Source organism: Oryctolagus cuniculus, chromosome 17, assembly GCF_051225735.1.
Source record: "Oryctolagus cuniculus isolate XC-2025 breed Fujian yellow rabbit chromosome 17, ASM5122573v1, whole genome shotgun sequence".
NCBI lineage: Eukaryota > Metazoa > Chordata > Mammalia > Lagomorpha > Leporidae > Oryctolagus > Oryctolagus cuniculus.
In genome coordinates, this window is record NC_142883.1 from 19,651,843 (window position 1) to 19,671,794 (window position 19,952).

The 19,952-nt window shown below is 54.2% G+C and overlaps 1 long non-coding RNA gene and 2 other non-coding genes across 3 annotated transcripts; all 3 read right to left on the reverse strand.

The window, feature by feature from the left end:
- Positions 1 to 638: 638 nt before the first annotated feature.
- LOC127484488 (uncharacterized) lies at positions 639 to 2,082 on the reverse strand. Its single transcript, XR_007911530.3, has 2 exons — positions 1,911 to 2,082; positions 639 to 1,334 (listed from the first exon to the last, which is right to left on the reverse strand). It is a non-coding gene; the product is annotated as an uncharacterized LOC127484488 (long non-coding RNA).
- Positions 2,083 to 6,515: 4,433 nt separating this feature from the next.
- Positions 6,516 to 6,706, reverse strand: LOC127484559 (U2 spliceosomal RNA). Its single transcript, XR_007911621.1, has one exon. It is a non-coding gene; the product is annotated as a U2 spliceosomal RNA (small nuclear RNA).
- A 12,002-nt stretch (positions 6,707 to 18,708) lies between these two features.
- Positions 18,709 to 18,899, reverse strand: LOC127484561 (U2 spliceosomal RNA). The gene has a single exon (XR_007911624.3). It is a non-coding gene; the product is annotated as a U2 spliceosomal RNA (small nuclear RNA).
- Between the last annotated feature and the right edge of the window lie 1,053 nt (positions 18,900 to 19,952).

A 19,952-nucleotide genomic window follows, 5' to 3' on the forward strand; every position in this document is an offset into this window, starting at 1 on the left:
GTGCTCATCTGCGTGCTCCGCCCCCGCCGTGCTCGCCCCGCCCCCGGAGCCGCCGGCGCCCTCCCGAGGTCGCGGAGAGGCGCGGGCTCCTGACAGGGCTGCGGGGCGGTGGGCGCGTCTCAGCCCTGCCCTGCTCTGCCGCGACTCCTGTGTGGGCCGGCCACCCGGACCCCCACCCTCGCTCCCCTGCGGTCAGGGGGTGCCGAGCGGCTGCGTGGGCAGAGAGGGCGCCCAGGAGGCCAGCGCTATCCGCCGCTACCCCGTGGGGGCCGGGGTCGCGGCTCTGCGACCGGACTCCTGAGCGCCTGCATCGCCCGTGGACAGGAACACCGGATCGTGTGCGTTAGGACCTGTGGGGTCGCTCAGGCCTCAACCCGCAAACCCGACGGACGCGGGCACAGAGCCTCCAAGGCCAGTGGGATGTCGAGGGCTCAGGAAGCCCCACCCCTGCCCCCGCCCGGGGGACCGACCCCGCCCTTACACCCGCCCACTCTTCCTCCGGAAATAAGGCGTTTTTACTTTACTTTTAAAGATTTCCGTGCGTTTGAGAGAATTACGGGAAGGGGGCGAGAGCGAGACTAAAGAGAAACAGAGAGAGCGAGACAGCGAGAGCGAGAGCGAGCGCCTCCATCCACCGCTTCGCTCCCAGGAGGCACAACCACCGGGGCTGGGCCAGTTTATTTCAGTTGGTACAGCAGCTTATATAGCCGAGGCAGCCAGTCGGGTCAAGGGGCGGTTTATGCCTTAACCAATCACTGCCTGTTGCCAGGCGGGCTCCTTTGCCAGGTGGGTTCTGAAGCCATTCCTGAGTAACTGACGCTCGCTCGCTCGCCAGCGCCATCTTGGCACGGCCTTCTCATTCCATAACACGTCCCCCTTTTCATTTATTTTTGAGCAACAGGAGGCATGATCCTTGGCCATACCATTGTTGACCCCGTTTCCATGTGGTCTCATGTGGCTTGTGCCTGTCTTCGGTTGTCCCTCAGGGGATCTTACCTGACGTTGACTAACCAGCCCTCAAAACGGGAGACCACAGGAGTGCTTGCTCAGATGGGGGTAGGAGTGAGGAACAATGGTAATCAGGAATGGCATGACTGCACGCAGGCTGTTGGCTGTTCGAGTGGCTGACCAGAGCTAAGTGGGGTATGAAGCAGTAGCGGATGTGGCTATGGGCAGTTCCTCAGGGCAGGATGATAGGCCAGCAGCTTGACCATCAGTAGCAGGAGCACCCGTGAACAAGGCGGTCTCTCAGTCTTGTTCAGCTGGTCCTGGCTGACTGTCAGTTGCAGGCTTCATGTTTCTGGCTGGTACCCAAATGGGCTGTCCCGCATTCTCTGGAAAGACACAAACATATCCTTAGCCCTTGGTTAGCAGAAGCCTTTTTACGGGCGTTGGAATCCAGGGCCTGAATTTTGTGTCCACTCTGACATTAATGGCAAACATGTGGGTGGGATGGGGTCTAGCAGCTGCCCTGAGAGCCTGGGGTGCCCGGGGACTGCCACAAACGTGGGGATCCTCACTGGGTGCAGATGGGATGACCTCACATGGGTTATCGCCTCAAGGTCGTCTAAGTTCATCCCCCCGGGTGCTTGGGGGGTGGCTGCCTAGGCATTGCTGCGTTGTCTGCTGTCATGTCATTTTCACTGTCGACGCTCTCTCTCCCTAAGTCGTCAACTGTTGCCTGTGAGGCAGCGCCCTGGAGTGACAGGCTCTTATCACTCACAGATTCATTATGTTTGGTAATTTGTGTGGGTTTCAGAGAGGGGGGTATCTTTCCCATGTTTGAGCACTTAAGAGCGGCGCGCCATGCCAACTCTAGCCGAAGGAAAGACACCCACAGCACTGCCGCCATAACAAAACAAATTCCTAGCACCTCAGCGGCTGATGGCATTCTGCAGGGGGTTCCCTACCTTAGGCGAACAGACAGTGGTGTATCAGATCGTACGTATGTCCTGCGCTTAGTGGGGGACTTCCTGGTTCCGTTAGGTCAAGGCCGTGTGCCCACACGGTGTCTCCGGAGCGTCACCTCTCTCGAGTGAGGGAAGATGGCCTGGTTCCGAATTCCGGGATGATCGGTCCCTTCTGCGAATTCCCCCGGCGAACCAAAAGTAAAAGGAGGAGCCGAGAAGCGGCGTTATGCTTCTGGGCGGTGGGTGTGTGCTTAACCTGGGGTCACTTCGACCGAGGACAAGGACAAGGAAAGGGGCGTAGGAGGGGGTTCTGTGCTCACCCTCACAGAACAGAACAGCAAACAAAACGCTGAGGGGCCTACTTGCCGAAATCAAGGGGGGAACCTCGCCAAGTCGTCACGCTGTCTCTCAGCCATGTTGGCGCCAGATGTTGCTGTGGATTCGTTCCGAGAGGAGGAGCGCGGTGGGGGCAAGAGGCACGGAGTCAGGACACAGACACTGGGAGTCAGGTGAAAGTGGGCTAGAGGGGAGCAACTTGCATACTCGTTGATTTCAGTTGGTACAGCAGCTTATATATAGCTGGGGCAGCCAGTCAGGTCAAGGGCCGGGTTATGCCCTAACCAATCACTGCCTGTTGCCAGGCAGCCTCCTTTGCCAGGTGGGCTCTGAAGCCATTCCTGAGTAACTGACGCTCGCTCGCTCGCCAGCGCCATCTTGGCACGGCCTTCTCATTCCACCACAAGTTCTGTCGTATAAAAAGAGCATGTCCCATCAAAGAGTAATGACCCTGCATTCCAGCTCTTTCTGGGCTCCCGTGAGTCAGTCCGCTCCCCCTCAGCCCGCCATCCTCCATGTGCACACGCTAGAGGGCTCGCAAAACACCAGGGGGTCAAGCCGGCTCGGAAGTGGAGCGGCCAGGACTCAGACCAGCACCCACATGGGATGTCCATACAGCACCCACAGCAGTCCACATACTGCTGTGCTGCAAGCGGCTGTCTTCTCCCCCTCTCTCTGTCACTCTGCCTTTCAGACGAGTTCATCTGTAGCTGCCTTCCAGCTCTTTGATTCACCAGCAAGCCCTGGCAGTTTGAGTACTGTGATCAGTCACAAGCCCAGTGGTTCCCTTTCTTTTAAATCCTTCCTTGCTTCCTACCTTCCTGAACAAGACTTTAGTCATGGTCTTGCAACTACGAGTTTGCTTTTGTACATCAGAATATGGAAAGAAAAAGAAAGATATTTGGAGTGAAAACAATTTCCCCTGTTGTTCAAAGTGTTCTTTCTTTCCTTTTCCTTTCTCCCTCCCTTCCCCCCCCCCCCCCCACACACACACCACGGAGGGTGGACAGAGACAGAGAGGGATGCTTCCAATTTGGCTAGTTCACTTCCTTTCTTTTCTCCCAAGATTTAATAGTTACCTGAAATTTAGAGCGAGCGAAAAATATCCTCCATTCCCTGGTTTCCCCGGTTCACACCCAAAATGGCCACTAGGACCAGGCCTGGGCCAGGAGCTTCTTCCGACCTCCCATGTGCGTGGTGGGAGCTGAGAAGGTGATCCAGGTCTTTCCCAAGGACGACAGGGGCCCAAGGACTTCAGCCACCACAGGTGACCTGCTTAGGGAAGGGGGAAGGAAGCTTGAGTCGGGTATTGCACCCAGACGCACCAATATGGGGAACAGAAATTATTTAATAAGATTATCTGAAGCACACAGCAAGAGAGGTTCAACCTCCTGGTTTGCTAGTTTGGTCAAGTTACAGCAAGGAGCCTGGACCTCCAGCCATGGTGGCGCAGATGGGAGGTGAGGGAGAAGCCCTAACACTTGGGCGTTTTCTAAAGCCCAACACTAACTCTCAACAGCTAAAGACAAAAACCCTATGGCCTGCTTTTTGATGTCACGTGCCCCCCCTTGATGGCACATGCTGCTGCACCCCAGGGCCTGGAACCCGGGCACCCTGGTGTAGACAAAGGCTGCTCAAGCTGACCAAATGTCGGCCCCACCTCCACCTCTTATGCCGAGCATTGGGAAAGAGAGATGTTCCGGACTCTGTGGTGGTGTTGCCCTTGGGCGCCTGTCGCTGCTGACTTGTTGTCGTCCACGCTTCCCCCTGGTTACCACAAAAAACTTTTTTTGTTTTGTTCCAAAACTCAGAAATAAAACCTTAAATTTAAGAGCTGGGGCATTGAATCGAATCCCATGCTTTGGAACAGTGTTAACAGAGTCAGGACTAGGGACAGAGACGAGCTTACTGGAGCTTGCTAAAACACTGAACAGAGTCACCAATTAAAACGATCAAAAGGAGATGCTACAAGTTTTAAACAGATTTCTGAGACAATTAAAAACTGTTTGCTAGGGGCTGGTGCCATGGCGCACTAGCTTAATCCTCCACCTGTGATGCCAGCATTCCAAATGGGCGGTGGTTCGAGTCCCGGTTGCTCCGCTTCCAATCCAGCTCTCAGCTATGGCCTGGGAAAGCAGTGGGAGATGGCCCAAGTCCTTGGGCCCCTGCACCAGCGTTGGAGACTGGGAAGAAGCTCCCGGCTCTTGGGCTTCGGATCGATGCAGCTCCGGCCATTGCGGCCATTTGAGGAGTGAACCAGTAGATGGAATACCTCTGTCTCTTTCTCCCTCTCTCTCTCTCTCTCTCTTTCTCTCTCTCTCACTGTCTGTAACTCTACCTGTCAAATAAATAAATAAAATCTTTAAAAAAAAGTTTCCTAACATATGTATTGCAAAAATCCTCTATTTCCTTAATAGAGGATTATCAGATTATAATTCTATGTTAACAAAAAAAATAGAATAGATTTGGATTAAAAATTTATTTTTTATAACGTTCTGTGACTTCATCACACCCTCTTCAACTTACTTGAAATGTTCTATCATTTCCATTCCAGTCAAGAGTAAACCAGCCATCAGGATGAAGTCATTCTTACAAACCATGTCCTTTCTTTATTCAAAAAAAACCTTTTATCTTCTTAACCTTTCTTATCAAGCACACATTTCTATACTTGTGATGTTTTCCATCTGCCAATTTCCTTGATTTACATTTGAAAGAACCTGTTAAAAAGCTCCAAATTAAGACAATATTTTTAAATTTCTTTGGAGGGGGGGACAGGCAGAATTAGACAGTGAGAGAGAGAGAGAGAAAGGTCTTCCTTTTCCAGTTGGTTCACTCCCCAAATGGCCGCCACGGCCGGCGCGCTGTGCTCCGATCCAAAGCCAGGAGCCAGGTGCTTCCTCCTGGTCTCCCATGCGGGTGCAGGGCCCAAGGACCTGGGCCATCCTCCACTGCCTTCCCGGGCCACAGCAGAGAGCTGGACTGGAAGAGGAGCAGCCGGGACAGAACCGGCGCCCCAACCTGGACTAGAACCCGAGGTGCCAGCACCACAGGCGGAGGATTAGCCAAGTGAGCCGTGGCACCGGCCCACACAATATTTCTTTTTATGTATGTATTTATTTATTTTGTGTTGGGGGGACAAAGCTGCCTTCGGGGTGGAAGGGCTCCTCCACCTGCTGCTCCCTGGTCTCCACAGTGTTAGCGTCTGTGAAGACAATGTTGTCTCTAACGCAATAAGGGGGTGACGGGCCAGGGGGGAAAATGTCTTGCTGCTGCCGGCCCCCCAGCTCCCACTGCCCTCTGGCCTATGTGCGGTGGCTTAGAGGTGTGGGGGAGACTCCCGTTGTGACTGAATGTAACGCCCTTGCCCCTGCCACAGCCAATGCAGGGGAAGGGGGGGGCTCTTTCTGTCTCTTCCTGCCCCTTCTCCCCTCAGCTAAAGAGACTTTGAACTTAGGGGCCCATGAGCCTGGAGAGGCCTGAACCCAGTGAGGAAGTGTACGGGGAGCCCTCTCCCACCCCTATTTCCTGCTGAGAGTGGTCAGTGTTTACAAGCCCTGAGCTCCCCAGCCCAAGGGCTCAGACCCCCTGCGCCCCGCTGGCTTTTCCTAGCCCATCTTCCTGGGGCCTGGCTGCTCCCCGACCCTCCTGGAGTTCGGGTTGGGGCAGGGATCTCTCTACCTGTTATTCCCTCGTCTGCCTTGTCCTCCTCAGTCTCCCTCACTCCCACCCTTGTGTGACCCCCTTTTGCTTTACCTGCCCCTGTAAATACCACTTTCTCCCAATAAAATCTATTTTAGTTTAGTTATTTGAAAGACAGTGTCAGAGAGAGAGGTAGAGAGAGGTCTTGCATGCTCTGGTTCTCTGGTGGGATGCAAAGGCAGGAGGCAGGAGGTTCTCCTGGGTCTCCCACGCGGGTGCAGGGGCCCTAGCGTGTGGGTAATCTGCTAGTGCTTTCCCAGGCCTTAGCAGAGAGCTGGAACGGAAGAGGCGGGAGCAGAACCGGCGCCCATGCGGGGCTTGGAGGCAATGGCCATGTACGTCACAGTCCGCTGTTGGGAGGTGCAGGTTGCTTGGCACCCAGAGGAGAACCACTGCCATTGGGGCTGGACACCGAGACGTCTAGTCTAGCCGGTGTGGTTGGCCTCCTGTTCGTCTGCACACGCAAGAAAGCAGCACAAAACACGAGCAGAGAGAAGCACCAGGCATTTCTGGGCAAGCAAGCCCACGAGCTTGGTGAAGTCTGCCTTTGAAACCGCGTTGTATCACCCGAGGGGGTGCACCGTGCCCGGAGGTACTGCAATACCGGGTCGATGCGCGGAGTGGACGGAGCAAGCTCCTATTCCAACTCCCGGCTCCAAAAATCCATTTAATATATTGTCCTCGGATAGAGGACGTATCAGATATTAAACTGATAAGAACAGATACTACACTTGATCTTAGCCAAAAGGCCGAGAAGCGATGCCGGGCCCCTGCGCGCGCGCCGCCGCCCGCCCCCGCCGCGCACCTTTCACGCGCGGTGACTCCCGCCCCGCCCCGCCCCGCCCCCGCCGCTCCTCCGGCCCGCGCGCGCCCCGCAGGCCACGCCGCCCTATCGCCCTCATCGTCCACGCGGGCGATTCCTCGCCCGCGCTCGGGACCGGTTCCCCTCCACCCCGCCCCGCCCCGCCGCTTCAGTCGCGGCCGCACTCATCTGCATGTCACGCCCCCGCCGTCCTCATCTGCATGCACCCGCCCCGCCCCGCCCCAGGGACCGCGCGCCGCTCCGCGGAAACATGGCCACGTGGCTCGGCCTTGTGGGCTGCGAGGCCTCCGCACGGAGTTCCCGGGTTCTCCCGCGAGGGCCGGAGAGAGCCGGCGGTTCCGCCGCGTACTCGTGACTCCCGGCTGGGGCGGGACCCGCACCGCGGGGGACCGGCCCCCGCACCGACTGCCGCTGTGGGAGGGGCCTTGCCTTTCACTGGAGCTCGTTTGCAGCTGACACACTTCAACTAGCGTGGAGAGCGTCCCGAGGACGAGGACCGACGAAAAGGGCGGCCCCTGCGCTGGGCAGGCCGCGCGGGGCGCACCGACTGCTGCTGCCGCCTCCGCCCCGAGGACGCGGGGGGCTGGCGGGGGAGGGGGACCTGGATCCCAGTGGAAGGACGCCTCAAGAAAGGGGGTTTCTGTTTATTCTTAATGATTTGTTTACTTACCGGAAAGACAGTCACACAGAAGCGTCCATCCGCGGGTTGAGTCCCACATGGCCGAAGCCGGCTGGGAGCCCGGAGCTCTGTGGTGGGCTCCGTGGGTGGGCTGTCTGAGAAGGTTTTCTTGCCCCCGTTATCAGGTAACCCCTTGGTCCTGAGGAGAGAGAATTCTCCTGGGAGCTTTCCTGGGGAAGGGCTGGGACCACCTGGGAGGTGACCAGGGTCTGGGCTCCTGGGTTTCCGCAGCAGGTGCTGGGCTGCAGGCCTGTCTCTCTCTCTCACACACACACACACACACACACACGCACACGGGCTCAATTTCTGACTTCCTACCTGACATATCCCCCCTCAAGAGAGAATACCCGTAATTCTTTTATGGGGATAAATGGGCGGGGTTCTGTCTTCTAGCTACTTCCGAAGCTGACAAGTGGGCGTCCAGGGGGATATGGGTGTTTTTCTCTTGCTCTCTGTCCTGTGGTGCTTGAGAGTGGCCTCGGGAAGCATGGTCCTGCTTGGTCCAGAGAGCGGGTCACCTCGCCCGATGAGTAGGCTGTCCTAGAGGCACCTGGAGCAGATGGCTTGTGTTCTGTTAGAGAGAGGACACGCAAGGATGTTAAGGGGCAACAGTCTGCAGCGAGCACAGAATGTGCTTGGTGCTGTGTCGCCAAGGAGAGGCAGTGACCAGCATTTCCATGACCAGATGTGGTGTTAGGCCAGATATTTTAGTCTTGTCTGACCTGGCCCTGGAGTTGTCTGGCCTCGTCCAAGAAAGCATGAACATGACTTTTGCCCCTTTAGTTTGACCCTGGCTCGGGGCACTTTCTCGGGCAGCAGGTCGCAGGTCTAGGGCCTGCCTGTTTGAAGGCCTGAATTTGCAATCCCTTTGTGAGAGCCCTAGTCCTGGCAGCTTTTCAGTGGATGAAAGCTGAGCCTTGTTTGCTTGCTTTTCCCAAAGGAGGGGGCTCTGCTCTGGCTTCCTGCTGAGAGCCTGGTGTAGGAGCTGTGCTATTTCCCTGCATCTAGGAATCTGTTACCTGTTAGGGAAAAGGTGGGACTGCCTGAGGTTTGCAGAAGTAAGCATTTGCTGCATGGCCCATATCCTCTCTGGCGCTGGCCTTCTCTCCCCAGGGGTGCGGAGAAGGGTTAAATAATTCACTCTCTAAGGGACCGGCCATGCCTTTTCCTCTGGATACCTAGTAGCTCGTTTTGCTAGGAAGTTAAGCCAATGGATAAGACCAGAATCTCAGGCTGGGAAGGGGAGCAGACTAATAAATCATTTACATTTAACCATCTACATTTTGGATTACTTTGCACCCCTTCAAGAGATAGGCCCTTTAAGTCCTCGGTGAGGACCCATCCAAATAGGTGCTGTTACTCAAAGCCCTGTTTTTAGGAACTGGCAGTGAAGTAGGCAGGTGTATAGGTTAAAGTCGATTAGCTTTGTGAGCTGGAAGACCGTGCCTTCGCCACACCCCTGTGTGACCTCACGCCCTGATACCTTCCCCTCGCCCCTGTGTGACCTCAGGCCCCTACCTGGCCACACCTGAGTGCCCACCAGCCAGTCAGGTTAATTAACCACTCCCCTTTGGAAGTGGGTTAAAAGCCTGGGACCCCGTGTGTCCTGGCCCTCTTATTTTCCCTGGCCTCTAGCCAGGAGGGGGCTGGCTGTAGCCCTGCGCCTCCAGGGCCCGTGGCCTTCAGACCACCCGCCCTAGGCTTCCTGGCCTAGATGCTCCTCCACGTGGCTGGTTCCTGGTGCTCCGTATGAGTCCAGATTTGCCTCTCTCTCTTAGATAAAGCTCTCACTCTCCTATGCATCTTTCGCACTAAGTAAAGCTTACCATGTACCATGCTGCCTCATTTATCTGTGCCGGTGTTTAGAATTCTTCTCTAAATATTAGGCAAGAGCCCTCTCGGGCTTATTAATATTGGGGATTTATTAATAAGCATATGGCGATATCGTATGGCACCTCAAATTTCAGTACCATATGTGGAAACCCAGATGGGCCTTCTGGGGAACTTTAAGGAGACACATTTTCATATATATTTTAGGGGTCATTTCTGATATCATATGGCACCCCAAATGCCGGTAACATACATGGCATCCCAGATGGCGCTTCCGGGGAACTTTAAGGGGCCACAGTTGGATATATATTTTGAGAGGCCGTTTCTGATATCAGCAGGAAGGGCTTTCAGGGTTAAGAATATTTGGATAGACATCAAGGCCTGGCTGGGTGTGTGAGGCCCAGACCTACGCGTGGGGTGCCAGAAGAGAAGAGAGATGAGAATCTCCTTAAGAGAGGCACCCTGTTGACTCCCATTATGAAGCTGGACTAGGAGGAGAGCTGAACAGGAGGCTGGTACAAATAGGCAACTTATGTTTCACTGACCCTAGGCCATCCCCTCAACAGCAGTGGCTAGAGCTGGAAGCTGGGCAGAGGCTGGGCAGAGCCAAAGGCTTTAAGCTCGGAGCCACAGGGTCTGCGGTTCTGAACCAGGGGTCCTTCGACCCCAGGGCAGTTCCGTGTCCAGTGGCCTTGCTCTCGGCTGAGCTGACAGAAGGCGGTTTCTGTCACGACGGCTGCTTGCCCAACGCCCTGGCTCCTCACATCGGAAACGGGTGCCGTTTGGGGTGGACTGGCCTTGTTGGGTCTCCTTGACGGCAGATCACCGTGCAGAACAGCCATTGATTGGCCTGTTGCCTATCCTTACATCGCTCCTGCTGCGAGCTTGCTCCTCGTTCTCCTGGTCTCTAATAAAGCAGACCACAGAGGCAGCCTCTATGATGTCAGTCAAGGGGTGCTCAACCCAACCCTGATTTTTGAAGATTGCTTTAATGTCATCAGGGGGAGCTAGACAACTATGGTCATGGGCAAATTCTGACACTTAGTATTTTCCTGTGAGCTATAACCATGCCCATGAAGAGACCTTTTAGGTAAGAATCAGGCTAGCTGTGACATTACTTCATAGTTTAACCTCTCATTTTCTGGCTATGCTGTTTGGTCCTCTATACTGTGGCCAGGCATTAGTACAGAAAAGGTCAGTCATCCCTTATATAAGGTCTGGGGATCAAACCGTGCATCACAGTGGAGAGTCCTGCAGAACAGTAGTAGCTTCCCTTCTGGAAGAGAAGAGAGGAGAAATGAGGCAGCCAGTCGGGTCTCTCTGGTTGCTTAGCCTGACTCCCTGGGCCTTCAGATTTAAGCAGCGTTCAACCGGTGTGTTACTGCCATCCTTTGGCTTCTGGATATTTACCGTGTAGCCAGTGGGTTATGGGCCTGGGTTGCCGGGTTTAACTAGTGTTACCGTGTAGCCCCTAAGTTTAAGTTTTGGGGCTTCCGGGTTTCCACCGTGTAGCCTGTGGACACTAGAGCTTTCTTGGGCTCCTGGAACCCAGGTCTCTAGCATCTGCCTCATAACCGTCTCCAAGCATCTCCAAGTCTCTTTTGCAACACTCTCCCTTTGGGCTGGACCTCTGTGTGATCCACGTTTGAACTAGCAATGCCCGGTTATTCAGCGTCAGCTGCATGGAGACTTCCTCATCTCCCTTTAAAGGATCTGGCTTCAGAGCCAGGGGCTGGAGCAGCTAGAAAGAAACATGCTTATACCTGAAGTTTAGCATCATGTCACATCTTGACAGCACCTTTAATCCAAATAGCCCAACTGGTTATTATCTCTGCGAGATGAGAGAGGTCTCTTGGCATCTGCAGTAGCCCCTCTGGAAATATCAAATTCTGGAGAATTTAGAACTTTGATTTTCAGAAAGTCTGCTAAAGATGCCAAGAGAACTTAAAGTATCTGGGCAAAGCAGAATTCCTTAACACTGTGAAGTGATATCCATCCATGTAGTCAGGGCGATTTTAACACTTTTAGACCAGATCTAATCATAGTGACATTTAAAATAACTTAGACTTTTAAGGCTCGATGCTTTTCATCAATCGTAACTTAAGAGACAGTAGAGTACACGATAGATTCCTTCGACGGAACACAAATTCCATGTCTCTTGTTGAATAAAGCAGAAATAAAAACCTCGAACATAAGAGTTAGCACATGAAATCACCACATAACTTGGAACAATTTAACAGTCAAGAAGAGCTTACAGGACCTAACTCTAGAAATGGCACAGAGCAACCAATTAAACAGACACTGTTAAAAGGAGACGGTGCAGTTTTTACAACAGCAGATTTTAAGATTTACGATTGAGACCATTTCCGGATATTTACTGACATATTTATATGCACTTTAAAAAAAAACGCATTGTCCTAACAGAAGCTCGGACTTCGATTTTAGGTCCGTGTGACTTTGGCATTAACACTCAACTTTGGCCGGCGACGCGGTTCACTAGGCTAATCCTCCGCCTGGCGGTGCCAGCACACCGGGTTCTAGTCCCGGTCAGGGCGCCGGATTCTGTCCCGGTTGCCCCTCTTCCAGGCCAGCTCTCTGCTGTGGCCTGGGAGTGCAGTGGAGGATGACCCAAGTACTTGGGCCCTGCACCCCATGGGAGACCAGGAGAAGTACCTGGCTCCTGCCATTGGAACAGTGCGGTGCGCCGGCTACAGCACGCCAGCCGCGGTGGCCATTGGAGGGTGAACCAACGGCAAAAGGAAGACCTTTCTCTCTGTCTCTCTCTCACACTGTCCACTCTGTCAAAACACACACACACACACACACACACAAAACACTCAACTTGTAGAAAACTCTGTAAACAAGATTTTAAAATCGTAAACTTTTCTTATCTTTTTGTGACTTGCTCAGACCTTCTGAAACTTACACCCGAAGTTACTTTTAAGTAGTCTTGAATTGTCATGTATGGCCAACCTATGAGAATACATGTTGCTAAGCCCCACCAGTCTCCCTTACAGAATTTAAGGTGTTATAATACATTTTCCCAAGTTTAACTTAGTAACGATGCCTAGATGATTTAAGGCACTGAAGTTGAATACACACCATTATCTGCATTATTTTTGAGGTCAAAATTACATTTCCCTGTTCTTAAGTACCCGATAAAGATGACACCTCCTGGACAGCAAGCAGAGACACTAGTGCATGCTCACAACTTTGAAAAGACCCTCATCTTTTAAAGAAACACGGTTAAAGCGTACCAAAAACACGGGTAAACCGAGCGAACCAAAGCAAACCGGAGGGCATTTGGGTTAACCGGATTTTGAACCAATCTGTATTGGCTGACTGTAGTTACCAACATAAAGGCTTGTATACACAGAATTTACTCTCGTTTACTATAAGACCACTCTAGCTGGAAAGCGATAACACGAATACAACACAGGCCTGACATCATTTATAACCTTTTAGCATACTTGACATAATCTGAATCGACTAAACAGCTGTTATTTTAACAAAATCAGAGTCTCATTCTTTCAGAGGTCCAGGGATCCGACTGGAAGCCTCAAAGTCAGAAGACTCGGTTTAGAACTGAAACTGTCGAAGAGTCGAACCGTTTAGCCAAAAGAGTACGTCTAACCCGAGCATTTTTACCAAGGCTGTGGGCCAGATCTGATCAGAGTTGAGGTAATCCCTCAAACATTACAAATAGGCAGATAACGTAAACAACGTTGAGACACAGTTCTCCCAATCAAGACTCAGTACTGGCAATAGAAAAACAGGAAACCTTCAAGACACGTGAAAACTCTCATCAGCCAAGTCAGGGACAGCAGCACAGAAGAGGGCCGATCATCAGCGTGTGAGCCCAGGGCTTCGGACAGGAAGCACACCACAACACAGAGAGGCAGTCAGACTCCTGCGGGGCTGAAGGAAAAGTTTCCATGAGCCGCAGAGAGACCCATCCATCGGGTTGTAAGGGTTCATGGATTAAGGTGTCTCTCTAGCTTAGGTGGGGAAACCTGCAAGGCCAGCCTTAGACCCAGGCATTTCCCCTCCCCCCTCCTTCTTGTGTGGAAGTCCCTTCGTGGTTGGCAGAAATGTTCCCGGAGGGAAGGCCATGGAAGCTGGCGGTTCTTGTCTTCACGCAAGAAAGAATTCAGGCGTGAGATGTAGAGCGGAGTAATAAGGCTTTACTGGGGACAGGGCATCCGTCAGGAGGGAAGGGACAGCGAGAGAGAGAGAGCCCAGTCGCTCAGACTGGGGGAGAGCAAGGTTACATGGTTGAGTGCAGAGGATGAGGCCAGGCAGGTGGCTCAGCAGAGAGGCAGAGGGCTGAGGGTCCATCCCTTTGGATTCCCTAGGATTTTAAGGGGGTCTGTTTACCCACCTCCCCCCTCCTCCAGGACAAAGAATGGAGAGTCCTGGAGGAAGGGTTTGTTGGGAGAAAATTAGCAAATTCCTCCCCAGATTTGCTGGCACTGGGCTGAGTCGGGGGCTTCCCTTCAGGTGTGTCTGAGGTTTTCTTGCCCCTGTTATCAGGTAACCCCTTGGTCCTGAGGAGAGAGAATTCTCCTGGGAGCTTTCCTGGGGAAGGGCTGGGACCACCTGGGAGGTGACCAGGGTCTGGGCTCCTGGGGCTTCCACAGCAGGTGCTGGGCTGCAGGCCTGTCTCCCAGACACACACACACAGACACACGGGCTCAGTTTCTGACTTCCTACCTGACAGCAGGTGAGACAGAAGCCCCAACACTGGGGCATCTTCCAAGCCCAACACAAACTGGCAACAGCTAAAGAGAAAACCTCTACAGCCTGCTTTTTGATGTCACGTGTTCCCCTGTGGGGGCGTACCCTGCTGTCCCCAGGGACTGGAACCCAGGCACCCTGGTGTAGACAAAGGCTCTCAAGCTGACCAAACGTGTGCCCCACACCGCCCCACCTGGGGTGCTGGGGTCGCTTGATCAGGGAGCCAGGTTGGCTTCAGTGTCCCTGTGCTGGGAATGAGATGAGAGGGGAATACGTGGAGCTGTATGGTGGTGTCGCCCTTGAGTTCCTGTCACTGTGACTTGTCCGTCCGTGTCTACGCATCGCCCCCGTTACCCTGCTTAGATCCCGGTCCCCCAGGGATCTTGCTCACCCTTCCTCTAAAATCAGGGTGGCGCCAGCTAGGCCTCCTCCTGATAACTTCTGGGGGAAAACTCAGATAGGAGTTTCTCATATTTACACCCATAAAGTCGTTTGTTTCAGGAGGAGATGTGTGAAGACAAAGACCCATCTCCTTGAAACCCCCCGGCCTCAACCGGACTGCGCGCTCAGCCCTCTGCCTCCACGCTGAGCCGCCCGCCTGCCTGGCCAGGTGTGTTCTCTCCACCCAACCATGTAACTTTGCTCTTCCCCCAGTCCGAGCGACTGGGCACTCTCTCTCAGGTTCTGTCTGCAGAGGTGCCCGTCTGTTCTTATGGACGTCCCTTCCCTAATGAACTTAGCTATTTTACTTTCCACTACCCTCTGTCTCGCACCTGAATTCTTTCTTGCGTGAAGACAAGAACCCTGCCATTCTCCGGTAACAAGCCCCCTTCCTCAGTCTGCACCGCTTAAAGGGGCAGCACTAGCCCATGCGCCCGTCTGGTGACCCCTCCTCCCGGTGCCTGCGAACCCCTTTCTGGGCAGTAAATCACGGACCGAGTCACTGCAGCAGGGACGGGAACTTGAGGCGCAGCCAGCAGTCCCAGCCAAGCCTGCTTCCCACAGCCGTGCCCAGCCATTGTGTTGCAGTATCGCACAGTGTAGTGGTCGTGTCTCTCCCTGAGAAAGGTTGTGCATCTCTGCACGTCCTTAACCCACCGCTTTATTCCCTGTGAACAAGCTCTTCCTGTCCTCTGTACCAGACAGCGGGGTCCCTGCCCTTGGTGCTGAGTCATGTAACTAAGGCGGGGCCTGCACTGTGGGGCAGAGGGTTAATCGCCACCTGGGACACTGGAGTCCCATCTGGGCTCCGGCTCAAGCCAGGCTGCTTCCACTTCAGATCCAGCTCCCTGCTAATGCGCCTGAGAAAGAAGCGGAACACAGCCCAGGTGATCTGGCCCCTGCGCCCCCGTGGGATGCTAGAAGAACCTCCTAGCTATGGCCTGGCACAGCCCCCATCATTGTGGCCATCTGGGGAGTTAACAAGTTTATGGAAGATCTCTCTCTCTCTCTCTCTCTCTGTGTCACTCTGAGTTTCTTTTTTTCTTTCTTTTTTTTTTTTTTTTTTTTGACAGGCAGAGTGGACAGTGAGAGCGAGAGACAGAGAGAAAGGTCTTCCTTTGCCGTTGGTTCACCCTCCAATGGCAGGAGCCAGGCACTTATCCTGGTCTCCCATGGGGTGCAGGGCCCAAGTACTTGGGTCATCCTCCACTGCACTCCCTGGCCACAGCAGAGAGCTGGCCTGGAAGAGGGGCAACCGGGACAGAATCCGGCGCCCTGACCGGGACTAGAACCCGGTGTGCCGGTGCTGTAAGGCGGAGGATTAGTCTAGGGAGCCACGGCACCGGCTCACTCTGAGTTTCAAATAAATGAATAGGTGCCAGCGCTGTGGTGTAGCAGGTTAAAGCCCTGGCCTGAAGTGCCAGCATCCCATATGGGTGCCGTCCTATTCCAGGCTGCTCTTCTTCTGATCCGGCTCTCTGCTATGGCCTGGGAAAGCAGTAGAAGATGGCCCAAGTGCTTGGGCCCCTGCACCCACGTGGGAGACCTGGAAGAAGATCCTGGCTTTGGATTGGTGCAGCTCTGGCCTTAGCCATCATCTGGGGAGTGAACCAGATGATCTCTCTCTATAACTCTGTCTTTCAAATAAATAAAATAAATCTTTTAAAAAAATAAATAACTTTTTTAGAGGACAGTATTTGATTGTCAAGAAAAGATTGTTGGTAGATGAGGACAAGTGCAGACCTTGGGGTCTCAAGAAATACTGTCCTTTCCTGCTCAGTGACCACGATCTGAGGCTTTTTTTTTTAATTACAATGATTTATTTGTTTATTTAAAAGGCAAGATAGAAGGAAGTGAAGATCTTTCATCGGCTGGTTCACTCCCCAATTGTGGGGAGCAACTCAGACTAGACTAAGTTACTCGAATTAAGACTTATTCTATGCATCTGCTCTCCCACAATATGGCGCTGGGAGAGGAGGAAACAGCTTTTGTGCAGCTGCCTCCAGTTCAATTGATAAGCTGCAGGAGCTGCTCCTGCTCCTGATTGGAGGAGAGCAGCGTACTCGGCGTGTGGGTAGCAGAGTTGGGATTGGTGGAAGAGGACTATAAAGGAGGAGAGAGACAACATGCACCAGGAACATCTATCTGAAGGAACATCTGAGCAGCCCCCGAGAGAGCCGGCCGGCGGTGTGCCACTCCCCCTCGGAAGTGGGGAAAGTGGCAGGGGGAGCCGCCCCTCCACGGAGGTGGAGGGACGGCAGCCAACCCGGGAAGAACCAGCAGCAAACCCGGGAAGGGCCGAGCAGACAAAAGAACAGCGCAGGGTCCTGTGTCGTTCCTCCGCGAAGAGGGGGAGCGACACCCAATGGCTGCAATAATGGGCTCAGCTGATCTGGAGCCAGGAGCCAGGAGCGTGTTCTGGGTCTCCCACGTGGGTGCAGGGGCCCAAAGACTTGGCCATCTTCTACTGCTTTCCCAGGCCATAGCAGAGAGCCGGATCGGAAATTAGCAGCCGGGACTCAAACTGGCACCCACTGGACGCCAGCTCTGCAGGTGGAGGCTTTAACCCTCCAAGGCACGGTGCTGGCTACAGGTCGGAGGCTTTTAAGCAGTGCAAAGGGGAGGTTGGGCTGTTGAGCCAGGTCCCATCTGCTTGCTGGTCTGATACCAGGTATCTCAGAAGCAGCCCAGCTCCCTGGGAGACTTGTTCCCTGCCTTGGCTTCGTCATGAGGTGGAGATGGCAGGATATTCTGTGCAACGTGACTGCACAATGAAATGCAAGCAGCGAAGTATGACCTCAGAGATGTTCGTGTGTCATCCATCAGGACACAGCCCAGTCAGTCTGGAGCCTGTGCTTATCCTGCCCTTTTGTTTGCTACCATACACTTAGAGCCCCAGTCCTGCTGACCAGAGAGGACAATCGTAGCTGGCTTTCCAGTTTCTGGAATGCACCTGCAAGCACTGTTTGTTTTTTCTAGCACGCTGATTCCTCACAGAATCATTGGTTCTCTCTCTCTCTCTTTTTCCTTTTGCAGTGGATGCAAGACTTCATTAAAGGTCTCCCAACCAGCAGTTTGCTTTTGTACTTCAGAATAGGAAAAGGAAAAGGAAAAGGAAGCTTTTTGGTGAGATAACACTTTTCCCCTTGTTCTTCCAAATGCTCTTTCTTTTCGTTTTTCTTCCTTCCTCCCTTCCTTTGTTCCCTTCTGGCCGGCAGACAGAAGTGGGAGTGGGCACACACAGAGCGGGTAGGCTGGAGAGAGCGAGAGCAGGCGCTTTTGCTTCCATCTGCTGGTTCAGGAACCGCACCCATGTGGGAGGCTGGCTCTGCAGGTGATGGCTTCAACCGCAGCTGAGTCACTCCCCAGATGCCTGCAATGGCCAGTAGCCGTGCTGGGCTGGAGTGGAGCTGGGAGGGTCATCTTGGTCTCCCACAAAGACGGCCGGGCCCCAACTACTTTGAGGCATCACCTGCTGCCTCCCGGGGTCTTGCACCAGCAGGAAGCTCGAATCAGGAGCCAGAGCTGGGGTATTGTACCCAGGCACTCTGACATGGGATACAGGCATTTGCTTATCTCATAAACATTTATCTGAAAGAAGAGAGGTGCTCCATCTGCTGGTTCAGTCTGGCTAGGTTGAAGCCAGGAGTCAGGCGCTTCATCCATGGCTGGCAGAGTCCCAAGGACTTGGGCCATCTGTGGACCCAACTTGTCACAGCACTTTACAAGGGAGCTGGGGCGGTGTGGACTGAATCCGATATGGCATGCAGCAGTGGCAGCTTAACACTGCTGTGCGCGACATTGGCCCTGATGCAGGCGTCTTAAGTGCAGGCCTCACCTCTGGGCTTAAATAGGCACATCCTGTCCCTAAAATAGTTGACTTAAAAAAACCAACCGAACCGAACCGAACGCAACTTCTCGGACTTGTCCCCCTCTCTACTCTTGATCTAGAACTCCTCCTAGTGCTGCTCAATAGCCAAACATCACAGCTGGAATTCACGCTCTGTTTACCTTCACTGGGAGATGCAGCCTAAAGTGCAATGAAATCCCCTTCTCAACATGGATTTCTAGAGTTCTTTGTGGACTAAGATTGTGCTCCAGTCACGGCCGGAAACAAGATTGTGAAGCTCTATTTTTCCCGTATGTGTAGAAGCAAGACCTTTTATTCCCATGGGTCGCGAAGTAGCGAGAAAAAACGAAGAGTTCCTTAAGCACTGATTGTTCTGTTTTTAGTCAACTCATTATTTCCCCCGAGGGGGTGCACCGTGCCCGGAGGTACTGCAATACCGGGTCGATGCGCGGAGTGGATGGAGCAAGCTCCTATTCCAACTCCCGGCTCCAAAAATCCATTTAATATATTGTCCTCGGATAGAGGACGTATCAGATATTAAACTGATAAGAACAGATACTACACTTGATCTTAGCCAAAAGGCCGAGAAGCGATGCCGGGCCCCTGCGCGCGCGCCGCCGCCCGCCCCCGCCGCGCACCTTTCACGCGCGGTGACTCCCGCCCCGCCCCGCCCCGCCCCCGCCGCTCCTCGGGCCCGCGCGCGCCCCGCAGGCCACGCCGCCCTATCGCCCTCATCGTCCACGCGGGCGATTCCTCGCCCGCGCTCGGGACCGGCCCCTCTCCCCCCTCCTCCTTTCTCCTCCCCCGCCCCACCGCCGCGGCCGCACTCATCTGCATGTCACGCCCCCGCCGTCCTCATCTGCATGCACCCGCCCCGCCCCGCCCCAGGGACCGCGCGCCGCTCCGCGGAAACATGGCCACGTGGCTCGGCCTTGTGGGCTGCGAGGCCTCCGCACGGAGTTCCCGGGTTCTCCCGCGAGGGCCCGAGAGAGCCGGCGGTTCCGCCGCGTACTCGTGACTCCCGGCTGGGGCGGGACCCGCACCGCGGGGGACCGGCCGCCGCACCGACTGCCGCTGTGGGAGGGGCCTTGCCTTTCACTGGAGCTCGTTTGCAGCTGACACACTTCAACTAGCGTGGAGAGCGTCCCGAGGACGAGGACCGACGAAAAGGGCGGCCCCTGCGCTGGGCAGGCCGTGCGGGGCTCTGCTCGCCCGGGAGCTCGCTGCCTGGCACCGAGGTGGCGTTACCCCGCGCAGACAGCCGAGGGCTCCGCGCGCGTGTGGGAAACAGGCTTCCTCAGGACAGCTGTGTGTCCAGGCCTGTCGCTGCCTCGCGACATTCCATGTCCAGGAGAAGCTAAAACCACCGACAAGAGAGAGCCTCCGCTGAGCCACTAACTTCACTGTGCTAATTCTCTTTGGACCATAGCTAGTAACACAGTTTTTAATGCGCGGGCCTTGAAGCAGGGCTAGGAATGTTAGAATTACAGGGCCAGCCGGTGCCACTAGTAGAGTAGTAAGCCATGGCAAGCTGGCAAACCAACCCTGGAACCATCCGTAGGATCGTTTCTGTTTTTGTTTTTGACAGGTAGAGTTTTAGACACACAGAGAGAAAGGTCTTCCTTCTGTTGGTTCACTCCCCCAATG